Source organism: Varroa jacobsoni, unplaced genomic scaffold, assembly GCF_002532875.2.
Source record: "Varroa jacobsoni isolate VJ856 unplaced genomic scaffold, vjacob_1.0 scaffold_253, whole genome shotgun sequence".
NCBI classification, from domain to species: domain Eukaryota; kingdom Metazoa; phylum Arthropoda; class Arachnida; order Mesostigmata; family Varroidae; genus Varroa; species Varroa jacobsoni.
Genome location: NW_019213155.1, coordinates 920624 through 933319, shown reverse-complemented (window position 1 = coordinate 933319; position 12696 = coordinate 920624). Strand labels below are relative to the sequence as shown.

General features: G+C 46.5%; 1 protein-coding gene across 3 annotated transcripts in view; it reads right to left on the bottom strand.

Annotated features, from left to right (window-relative positions):
- LOC111258665 (SIN3-HDAC complex-associated factor) overlaps nt 1-12434 on the bottom strand; it is a 53299-nt gene extending 40865 nt beyond the window's left edge. The window contains exon 1 of one of the 3 annotated variants that reach the window (XM_022830123.2): nt 11751-12434. The gene's annotated coding sequence lies outside the window, so the exon portion shown is untranslated. Of the gene's footprint in view, nt 1-10281; nt 10720-11750 lie in introns of those variants that run through there. The other 2 variants (XM_086967552.1, XM_022830122.2) reach the window with 2 other exon arrangements.
- Between the last annotated feature and the right edge of the window lie 262 nt (nt 12435-12696).

Below are 12696 nucleotides of genomic sequence, written 5' to 3'. Positions count from 1 at the left end.
CAGGCAGGCAGGCAGGCCGCCTCGGCTGGCAGCGGCCACTGGTCGGTCTCCATCCCTTCCGGGTTTCCCGAAGCCACCGAGTGGCCGAAGCAGTGCCGCCGATGGCGGCGGTACTGGCGATGGCAGCTTGGTGGGAGAGATGTCGCAGGCGCTGTACTGCACTGCGCAACCCTGCTAGGCAGACAGTCAATGAGAGAGTCCTTGTTTGAGGGCAACCGCCTGTCGCGGGTGGCGGCGGTTGATTGGGTTGTAGTGATGGTCGTGGCAACAGTGCTAGGTTAGATGGCGAAGTAGCCGTCTAGATAGTCTACTGCAGCGGCGATGAGTCTTCGAAAAAGGCGCCCCGGTTCACACCAATGCGTCTGCTCTCACCAGCATTATAACGATAGTTCTTATAACTCAAAGCATCACTACACCTGGTGACGTAAACACACCATGGCACCTTTGAAGCTAAAAAGGAAGCTGTTTTTGACATATTTTATCACCCCTCGGAAAATAGTTAACGGATCCGGACGAGTTTTGTTTTTGGCTAACAAACAACTCAACTGATAGCGATGTCCAATAATACCAATTAGCATTATCGTTTAAAAAAAGTGAAAGCCAGCGGATAGGTGTACTAACGAAAAAAGGCGAAATTATATAGTTATAAGAAGCAATATATCGCGATTGTTTGACACTGATATCAAGCACATCGTGATAAGGATAAATGAACCTCATAGCTCGTATCAATTGCTCCGGTCTGATCGTGGAGCAAGTCCCAATCAGAGAAGGTAGCATCGCTAAACTGATTCGATAGCAGTACTACATGTTATAATTAGCGACGTAGCACACCGCAACAGCTAACCAGCATGACCCAGTTTTCGATTGGCGTTTTCACTAATAATGTTGTTGTTCGACAGAGTCCGTAACTCTGATGATCAACTTTTATCTGCGACAGCATGTCGTTTTCCTCAACGAATACAGACCGGCCCTGTGTCAGAGTCAGGCTAATCTACGCATTCTAAAAAGCACTTCAACAACTGCACTAAAATTGCCAAAGTTCTACATGGCCTTATAGCATAGCCAACGGATTCATATACGACAAAATCTGTACTCTAAACGCAGGCAGTAGACAGGCTGGCTGATAGGCTCGTTTAGGCGATGGTGCCTTCCGCGACACCTGGCCAAATCTACACCTTATTACGTATACGTATTGAGTGCCTCAGACATATTTTATACACAGTAGTGATGTATTTAGGGGGAATAAAAAAGCGAAATGTTCATGATAAGCACATTGATGGTATTTAGTCAGTTACGGTGCGATGAATAGCTTTTTCAGACACGAAGCGCCGGCCTGAAGAAACCCAATAGCGGCAGCAGCAGGCTTACAGCTCGAAACATAAAGACATGTCAGATATCCATAAATAGCGTTGCTTAGCGTCGACTTACATCGACTCCCTTTGTCCATCATCCAGTCACCGCTGTTGATTTTTCGATGCGACTGAGCCAGTGCCGCTTTAGATACTCCTGTCGGCCGTTGTCTCCGTTCCATAAAGTTTGTTCAATCGCTACCCCTTTGACACTAACGAATGATTGACGGCTGTATTGATAGAAAATGAGACCCCACAGGCCATATAAATTTTACATGATCCTAATGGGGTGCATCTCTATTCCGTTGGATGTCTGCTATGAGTTACGACGAGGCCCACGGTGCTGTCCCACCTACTAATAAGCGCGAGACATGCTGATACATCGGTCACTAGAAAATCATGCAGTTATCTTTCACTAGGTTTTTACAAAATTTATCGAAAGAAACTTGTAGGTAGATGAACTTTCGTTTATAGACAATCAATCATAATTTTAATATTGACTCTCTGGTATTTTTTAGCCAACGATAACTGATAACAGCGAAACTTCCTTACTGCAGTTATTTTGCTGTCTACGCCAAATGATTCGGAAAATCCTTAAATTGTTTATTTGATCACGTGTAGCATGCAAGACATCCCCATTCACCCTTATAGCATGCCTCGCTCATGAAGTGTACGACGGATTTCAATTTATAGGCCTAGTGGCGACTGGCAGAAAGATAACGGTTAGCTACCATCGCAGCCGCCGTATTTACCCGCCAACACCGTTTCTGGAACACGCGCGCAGAAATGGGAACCATTCACGACGGACGCGCTGCTGACGCGAGCGGCACGTGCGAATACGGCCTGCAATTCACTACAGACGAACAGCAGCAACGGCGGTGCTTGTCCGGTCGCCGTCTACCAGCTTGCGCTTGTTCACCCCCTCACCGGCGGAACGAAAATAGTACAAGCGCCAGTGTGTCCGGCGCCGTTCACATGGCTTGTGCTTAGCCAATAGTTGCTTTCACGCGCGGATTCGTCTTTGTGCACGCGCGTGCCTATGGCCATTCGGCTGGTCCTCCACTGGCTGACCCCTAGCAGAAGCAGTAATCATTTATCACTGCCATGTCGAGTGTTGACAATAGTCATGGCTAGCAAGTCACAACCGGGCAGCAGATCGAGATCTTTTCTACCTTCCACTTGAGACCCGCCTTTATCTAGGCGTTTTTCTTCTAGACAGAGGCGGGTCAGGTTTGACCAAGTGACTAAGCGCCCGTCGAGTAGTTTTATATAGTAAATTCATTGTCGCTGTCTGTTGAATGTTTTAATGATATACTTGTCTGGAGCGCAACGGGAGTGCGCGAAAGGAACCGTCATGACATTCACCCGTGACTTTTTTTTGCTTAGTACGATGACGTCGTTGATAGTGTCCATCGAGATCGTCCTGCTCGGGACAGTACAACAGACTGCCTTTGAATAATAAAAGCCATTCAGCAGTGGGTGCACCTAAGCTAAGTATACACCGTGTATACTGCGCGCTGCTCAGCGTGCTTTGATTTACTACAGAAAAACTAATGGATACCAATGTCTTCTAGTCCTAACTATAAGTAGCTCTCTAATGGCGTCCGAGTGACTAGACACCGAACCTACCATAATATATGTGTATGTTTTCAACAGATAGTTGCCGCTAATGTGAGCATAGACGAAGGTGTACTAGTACTATTCATTCGTGTACATTTCCGCTGTGGCACTTTCTTTCGGCAAGCGAATGAGAGACACACCATAGTAGATTGCAGCACGCTTAGTCCACGATCCAAGAAAAACCGATAGACAAATTTTACTATTAGTGACAATGACGATACTTTGTTCTACGCTTGTGAATCCGCTTTAATACCTGCTTGCCCAATATCTAAAGATTGCGCAAAAACGTATTCCTTTTTTTTTTTTTTTTATACCTTTTTTTTAACCTATCTCAAGCAGTTCGTGTTATATTACTACCGGTTTTTAGCTTCGGGGGAATAGTTTTTATCAAGCGGTGGCGATATACAGTATAGTGTGTCGCACATGGCCCTTTTTTCCCGACTATTATGAGATATATGTTAGCTTTACTGACGGTATCTTAGAAACGTTCCGTTACATGTTGTACTATCACGTTAGTAGAGATCGGGGTCAAAAATTTCGTCGTTGCTGCCATTGTCAAGAGAACGAGCGTGAAATGACATCGTCCTTTCCGTATATCCACTTGTAAACAGCCCCCCACGTTAGCTGTTTTTTCGCCGTTGATCTGTTAACTATGGATGGCAATGAAGCCGCGTTCACTGCTTATCGGCGCCGCCGTACCGTCGACAACGACATTTATAGTACGTCAACTGCAGCAGTGGCAGCAACGATCCGAAGGAAGTGCATTTCGTACGATCGTGCCTGCTGCGTCTGTATGTGCCGTATATTCGTGTGTTCGTATAAGCCAAATTTCTTCGATCGATTGCCAAGCGTCAGTAGTATCGGTTTATGTACAGATCGGCTACGTCGTAGTTAAGGGACTACTAGTGCTGCCACTTATGGTCGTTGTTATTACTGCTTACAGCTTCGTGCTTTGCTTTCGTGCCGGCCGCTGTCAGCTTATACCATGTAGAATGAGCTGTGCCCCTCGATAGCTCTCTGGCTGCCTCTGTGTCTAAATACCTGGTCGTGTGTAGTGCGACAGCGCACTAGTAGCTGCGGCACGCAGGTGGGCGCTATAGAAGGAAAGAAGAAAAGGGCAAAGAAGAGCTAAAAGGGAACGAGTGAGACTTTTCCTCAGTCTGTATGCTCTATGTCAAACAGGCCATTCACCCTGGACGAAGAGGAAAGAGACAAACGAAAAATACCGGCCGCACTGAGTGCATACACACACACCAGGCATCCCACTTTGACTCCCAAAGGCGACGACCTACACGGCCGATTGCCAGCATTCCCAACGTTGGATCGTCCGCATCTCCGCACCTTCAGCAGGCAACATAGACGAACCGACGTCATCGCCATTGCTATCTATAATATACTATTGCTACTAGCGATTGATAGCGGCGACGACGACTAACCAGATCGTAAGCAGTAACTGTCGAAATGCGATCCCAGATCGCGTCGATCCTCTCTGGCTCCAGATGGAGTCGCATATGCCCCGTGGGTGACGCTGGCTAAAATTAGGAACAGGTGGTCGTCTAGATTCAAAACTGGACATAGACGCACCTTCTTCGGTGCTGGTAACCAGCTATCTGTTTAAGGAGCGAAAACACGAGGACTATTGCTTCAGGTAAACTCAGATATATCTAATATTATAATAAAAACGAAAGTAGCACCAGGGTGACACGCAGCGTATAATTGTTCTAAGCAACCATTACACAACTGGTAGATTTACATAGCTAAATGTGATTCTTTTTGACTGTGTTATACTATTGTTGTTCAAGACGCTACCCGTGCTTATATTATTGCAAGGAGAACGTGCCAGCTTGTGTCTATTCTTTTCAGACCTTTCAGTTATTGTCTTGGTTTGTGGCGACGAGTTTTTTTGGTGGCGTAAAACGATACGGGCAGAGTTAGAATAAGTTCAATAATAAAGTGAAAGGAAGTATCCAACCTGATCCTGTTACCCTCCAAGATCGAACGAAGCAAACGAACCTGGTAAAACAAATAATTCTACCGTAGAAAATACCCAACAAAATATTTAGTGTTTTTTCTTTTAAATTCTTGTGCAAAAGTAGATTAACAATGAAAAAAGGTAAGGTTTTCGTAGTAGCGCAGTAATCACCTATTGGCCTGCTAAACTTACGAACACTTAGGACCGGGCGTAACTGGACGCATTTTGTTTCGTGCTGCGAGGAGCCAACCGTTTGAAGCAATGCTTAACGAAGGACGTACAGCAAATAAAATCGGAAATGTTTATCTACGTAAAGTTCCTACAAAACACTGATAGAAGTGCAACTAGATTCCTGTACTAGAAAGCTGGGCACATATGAAAAATGTTTCCAGTTCAATGAGCTAAAATTATTATAATTCTTCAATTTCTGAAGTAGTTTTTATATAAAGTTACTGTTTTTCAGACACAAACAAAAAGAGGTGCACTCCAGCTTCCTCAGTCGAGAATTATGTAGCCGTCTCGCTATCAGCAGATGGCAATCAAAAGCTGTTTCAAACACGGCAAGATTGAAAACGGAACAATTATTCATTTTGGCCGCGTTTGCGTGTCGTGCTTGATACATGCAATAGCGACACGTGTATACGCCAAGATAGCCAAGAAAGAATACGTTTCTTATGCCTGGAAATCGTCACAAGTCGGGCCTTTACAAGGGCTAGGCTGCGGCGCTTTTTTCCTATTTGTCTATAGCATATCCGAGTTTCGTTGTCACGCTATGACTCGTTTTCCTCTCAAATGCTTCGTCTCCACACGAGGCTGAGCTTGTGAATCATATGTGACATACTCTCAAGATGCGTCAATGTGATTCTTAACCTCTTGTCTTTTGTTGTTATACTGAATCAAGTCTCTTCGACATTTTGTTTTCATCTTCTTTACTGTCGGTTGTTATTTGAGAACTTGTCGCCATATATGTGTCTGTGTTCGCGTATGAACGCGCACGTGTATTGCTCTTCGTTTTTTGTTTTCTACAGTGCATTTTATTCTTTTGATGCTTTTTGCCTCCATTATCCCTACATGATTTGTCGCAGGCCGTACCCCGATGTCGTGATGTCAAATGGGCGTGGGCGAACAGGGGGGCTTGCTAAAGAAGAGTATCAACGATCAGGGGAATAGCAAGTAAGCATATCTCATCGTTTTCAAGCTTTAGATTTTGAGCACTAAAGTACAAGTACGCTCACTCGTGCTGGCAGTACCGCGGTAATCGTCAATGTAGATACCATGGATAAATTTGTCCACTTTAAACGCTGTAGCCATAAGAGGAGGCCAACAACGACGGGCGTTCTACATGTTTCGTTGAAAATGGGTCCGCGAAAGTGAACTCGATGGGAGGAGTGTAGGACAGTTCAGGGAATCGAGTGCCTTTCGTCCCCCCACAGGCGAGGATAACAACAGTAAGATATATATGGTACAACAACACCGACATGTGTAGTTATGTTTCCTATCGAACAGGATAACCTACGCGCCGGCTTAAAACGTAAAAATATGCCATCGTACGGGGAGCGCCATGATGTAGACGGCGAGTAACGTATATCATGATATGGAAATCATATAATATTAATAATCTGATATACGTGTAGGTGACGTATATGTTGGTGTAAATATATATGTGTACATCTTTAGCACCATCGCAATGGAATAGCTTTCTTCTGTCCCAAATAGCTAGAAGCGTACGGACAGGGCAATGAGATAAATACATTAGCAAATAAACGCTAGCCAGAGGTAGTAAACAACAGAAGAAAAGATGTCGTAAGGCGCTGACTGGGGCTATCTGTTACGCCGATTGCAGAAACCCATATAAATACATTTTATAGCAAACCATACGTTAGTTTGTTAGGTGCATATCAGATAACCAGTTAATTGTCATGAGGAAAAATGTCCTGCGTAGTACGCCTAGATAGATGCTTGAGTGCAACGATACCATAAAATTAGCTACAACCGAGCTACAATTTCGTGTTTCTTTGTTATGTCCATTTCTCTAAACAGACTGAGTACTCCCTACCGCAGACTATAACAAAGTTTAGAATATGGGGCAACGGATATTTTTATGTGCGCATATTGGGTCTGCACGTATGCAAAGGAAAGAACATTTCGCCATGTTGTGGCACTATTCAACTGTGAAACCAACGGTTCTCTGCACACGGACGACCACGCAGCAAAACAGAAACGACATAAGGCGCTCACCGGCGTATTTGCTTGTCTTATGTGAAGTTCTATAAACGGAGAGTTTGGACTGAATTAGAATTTGGCGTCTGCTTGACTTAATGGGGTTATTTTGGTGGTAAGTGACGAAGGAAAGAGAAACGGGGGAGAAGCCACTCGCAACATAAATAAGAACGACACACCGTCTTGCCGCCATCTTGTCTCGGGCCGCTGACCCAACAGCCTAAATTTTTAGTTTGCCCCCCCTTTTACACCCCAGTTCGCCTGTTCAGCGTTTTCTATTCTCTATAAACGCACATTAGTGACAAATATCAAGGCAATTTTTTATCGCAAACAGTTAATTATTACCGTATCAAATTCGCAGTCAAACTGGTACTCTCGGACATGACGGTGTCAAATTAATCTCTCCCCATTCCACGCAGATGGACAAATCGCATAAGCCATTGTATACCAATCAAAAAACAAAGCTTGCGTTATCCATGTTAACTACGAAGTCAGGCCCAGACCTTATTCATTCTGTCCACCGATATTGTTAAATGTCGGTCTCCTTAAAAGGCTTTTCTTGTGATAAGATTGGGCAAGGAGAGGTTGCAAAAGGAAGCGACCTAATCGCGTTAAGCCTAATGCCTGAAAACGGCCGATCGAGCTTCGCTAGTTGCTGGAGCTCACGGTCGGCTCCGGAACTAGCACTAAAGTTAACACGCCAGTAGCATTGGGTCATCTTGACGTACTTCCGGCGTAATTCTGGCCTTGGCCTGTGCCGGTCGGCGCTATCCCTCTAGCGGTCGCCGTGGCTACCGGTTCCTCGTCGACCGGAATCGTCAATAATCGCAATGTTGCCCCTTTTGACGGGAGAGGGTCTATGACACCTCCGCTAGGAAGCAGCAGCTCTGCTTTCGGGAATGCCGCTGCCAGTGATGGTTGTGGTAGTAGCGGCGAATGATGTGTAAGATGGCTTCAGCTGTCGCGGTGTGTAACCGGCGTCCTCTCTCCCCTAGAGGAGGGCAAGAGCTTTGTAAAGTCCAGTCACTATTCTAGCGCCTGCTGGAACGACCGGCTTTGGCGTCACAGGCTTGTTTTCGTCACGTGAAGAACATTCAAAGAGGCGGTCGAGGCGATGACAAGGATAGCTACAGGAGCCAAGCTCTGGTGAAATTACGGTTAAGCCAGCAACTGAGTGACAGTATGAGTTTTAGCCAATGCTGCTCGAAGTTTGACGGAACGTGACCGATTTAAATCAGCCATTCATAGAAAGCTCTAACGATGCCAGACGAGTTACAGTTACATGTGGCCTTTTGCAGTTTATTACCACCACCTTCTACACATGTCATTCATTGCATTGCTACCCCTGCAAGTTCCTGGGGTTGCCATTATACTTGGCTTACTTCACCGTTTGTTCTTCCGCTGTATTAGCGCGATACGTCATTCGGCTCTGCGGTGTAGCATTCTTCGCTGATCGGATCGCACCCAACAGACTCAGCTACACGACGACGGTCCGAACGATCTGGTTCTTTTTAGTTTGTCTCGATGGCGTGAGCGCCTGGTTTATCTGCTCAGTCTCGACAAAGCGAACTGTGCCACCGAGAGTTGAACCATCTATCCAAGGACCTTGCCGTCATTTCGTACTTGCCGCCGCTGCCATCGCTACAATATCCTAACCACTTCATTAGCAGTTTCTATCTACCGTTGCGCTAGCGACCAGCCGATTTGGCTGGCAGCCAGCAAATAGTCACGGCTGTATACACCAAGCTTTATCGAGTCGGCTTTATAGTGGTGCTGCTAGATTCTCTAACCAAAGTCAGCCGCCGTCGCTCTTAGTTAGACCACAATAATAATAACAATAATATGAACCTTACTATCGGAATCACGTCACAACATTGAGCATTATTACCAGCACGATTAGCAAGCACTCTATCCCAAAACGCACAACTATAATAATGCAATTATATGAGGGGTTACTGTCGCCAATGCAGAGCATACTTCCAACGCACAGAGTACACGAGTCGCATCAGCCCATATCATCGACTCCACATAGACATCGTACATGATTCATTGGAGATGAGATAAGTATCGTATGAGCGCAATGATAAGGCTGAGAAAACTGGAACTACGATAACGTCTCACGTTTTTGTAGGGCTCAAGCACAGCTTGTCAAGTGTACGCTTTATAACTGCACCACATTCATCACTCTAAATACAAATCTACGTATCTTTTATGCATAGCTTCAGCTGCACACATGGTTGCACCATGTCATCATTCAATAACTTATCGATTAATATCGATAACTGCATCACAAACTGAAATGTGCACATATGCATAACCGGAAAACATACACGCACAAACTCCTCGTTGAATTTATTGTGGCACGACCGTATCAGCACAGCTCTTCCATATCTCAATTTCTGACGATGCACTCGGAGCAGGACAAAGACAATCGCTAGCTGTTTTGCGTAAATACAACTTCTCTCCCTCGAACTCATTCGAGCGAGGAGTCCTGCTTTTTGCCAGTCACAGAAAATACTGACTATAATGACCTCTACATCAACTGCTAGTGATTCAGTTTTGCCTTACGATCTATCCGTCCTGGTGACCCAGTCCTGATGGTCACAAAATATATGCACACGTAGACTTGCAATTTGCAGGACCTCGCGACCAGCGCTAAGCTACCGATCACACGCAGACACGAGACGTTTGTGTTGTGCCCTATGCTATCAATGAGGGGAAATCAAGATAACCATCGAAGAGCGAAGATGACAGAGCTACATATCGAAAGACTCACACAGAGCCATGCAGAATTGGAATTAGCCTTTCGTTTCATGTATGCCTGTTTGTGTAGTAGATGCTGCCCACTTTTCATCGCCTGTATCTGATATTTTACTTTCGTCCTTTCATTGGCGCCGCGCCTACGCGAGCGCCACTAGCATACGCCTATTATGCCTAATAGTAATGGTAACTTGACGAATAGACGAGTTAAGTGACTATGTTTTTGCTGCTTACGCAGGTTCTGCTCTCTTGCCTGGTCTGTCGTCGATAGGGCGTTTCACCAATGAAGTATAAGCTACGATCCGTGCTAATAGTGGTTGTACTAGTGCTACTACAAACATTGGATAGGTTTAGCAGTACCAGTCTCTATCGATCGTTGCGCGATATCTCCTCGACGACAAACGTTTGTCGTCGCAGTTGTCTTCTTCTCTTTCTGGCTGTTTGCTGTTATCCCTCTTCGACAAAGGCGACAACGGCCCCGTCCCGTTGGGGGAGACCTTATACAACAGGACACACGTTAGTTTACCAACTCTTAGTTACTTTTTCACTGGAACTCGGAAAAAGAAAAATAACAACAACAATAACGACGACGACTACATCGCACTGCGCTCACTACTACACCGTGCCGCCCTATGCGGCAGACCGCAGCGATGGCGGTGACGATTGTATTACGACGGCGACGAGTAAAGCGAGCGTCAGCCAGATGTGAGAAGAGGACGCCGCCGTCGCGCTGAGAGAAAGGAGGTCTCTAGCCGCTCGATTATACAGCTGACATCACCGCCGCTGCCCCAGTGACGGCAGCGAACGTACTGCAACAACGCTGATTCGCTGGCTGGCTGAACAGCCGCCAAGCAACACTATGCTGGACAGGCGACAACGGAGCTGCTCAGTTATCAGACACCATACACAGAGTGCAGGATCACGCGCGACCGCTAGCTTACCGTCTGGCAGCTGGTCATTCCTTGCTGGATTCATTATAGAGAGCGACAGTAGCAGCGATGTGACTCACTGACAGTGCATAGTGACGGTTAGACCGTGGAGCTACGTACCGCCGGGTCGGGCCCCAGTGATAGCCTCCTGACTCGCTAGCGTTCACGTCGCCGTCACCACTGACCAAATTTACAGACTGACTGCCGGTCGAATAACTGAACTGAAATTAAACTTAATAACGTGTGACAATCAGCAAAACGTTATCCTGTCGACGTAGCGCTGAGGGCAGACGCAGCGGCTGCTACCGCCACGTCTCATTGAACGTTTATCAACAGAGCGTCTCGGAACAATTGATAATAGGGAACGATACTAGAGCAAGTACAAGAAGAAACCGAAAAAAAGCACAGATAAGCTCTTATAGTTCATAGCGGTCTGTACATTAAGAGCCCCTCGAGTAGGCTTCTGGGGATAAATAGGAACCTCGCACAAATGACACCTGGCTTTTTCCTGTGGCCTTCTGCTTTTTCTGGCGGTATTGTTGCATACTAGTGATTAACACAAGGCAGTCGTATTTATCTTTCCATATACAGAATGATTACCATTTTCACGTCCAAGCTAACACACACACACACACACACACACACACATTCAAATAAGCACACGGCAGGCACACGCACACAAGAAACAGCCGCTTACGATAAAAGTGTTACAATGAGGTAGTTTAGACTTCTCTGCAAAGACCCAGCAATTTCTTCGGCTTGTTACTTTTTTTAAGCTTCTGTTACTTCCCGTGGTTGCAATTTCCCTGCGCAGTTTTCGCGCCCCTGCGTAGTTTTCCCGCAAATCGCTCTTCCTGTTTCTCTTAGCTTCGTCCTTGTTTTTCATTGTTGTATGCTTACCACCACTGCTGTTTATTTGATCAAATCCGTTAATGATGGTCGTCGGGGTAACTGTTACTCCTTCTCCTCGTACTACCGACACAGTTACGTAGTCCACAGTGTTTTTCTGCTTTTTGCTCCAGCTTCCTTTCCAATATTCAATGATTCCTTTTGTTCGTTGCCAGTCAGCCATGCACTGACGGAGATACATTCATAAATTCAAGGACTGGCACAAAGATCACAGTGGTAGCACAGAATACGACTACTATGTGCTACGGCGGAACACACATCAAACGTGCAGGGCACACAGGACAGTAGAACAAGAGACTGTGCACCACAACGACCATAATTAATAGTAAGTAATAGTAGTGGTGATATCAGCGTAAAGGACAACGGAAACGAGCTAACGGCCCTAGGCACAGCGTCGCATCGTTGAGCAGTAGCAGGCTCCCTCCGGCACGGGCGCGAGCCTGGCCCACTCTGTCCTAGCTGCCTGCCTGCCTGCCTGCCTGCCCGTCCGTCCGTCGTTCGTTCGTTCGTTCAGCTGCTTGCCTCGCAGTTGTCCGATGGTCGGCCGCTCGTTCGTTTGCTCGGGGTGAACGTCCTGGGGAGTAAAAATAAGGGAGGAGCGGCTCTCAGTGGCAGCAGCGCCTCATGCGGTGGAGAGGAGGAAAGAGACAGGGTGGCCGCCGACGGGTGGCAGTCCGACCCAACCAGGCAGGCAAGTTGGGAGAGAAACAGCAGTCGTCAGTCCACTGCTGCTGGCAAACAGAAAGCTTTCTGCCTCCTATAGCTGTCTATGGTTATGGTTGAGGCTGTCATATAAGGTGGCATCGGTGCGTGGCGGCAGTAGCGAGCGAGCGCTGGAGGGAAAGGGCACAAACTCGGGTGGCCGGGTAGTAATAGTAGAAACGACGATGGCGACGCTGGCAGCGGCTGCACCAGCTGCAGGGTGGGCAACGCAGCC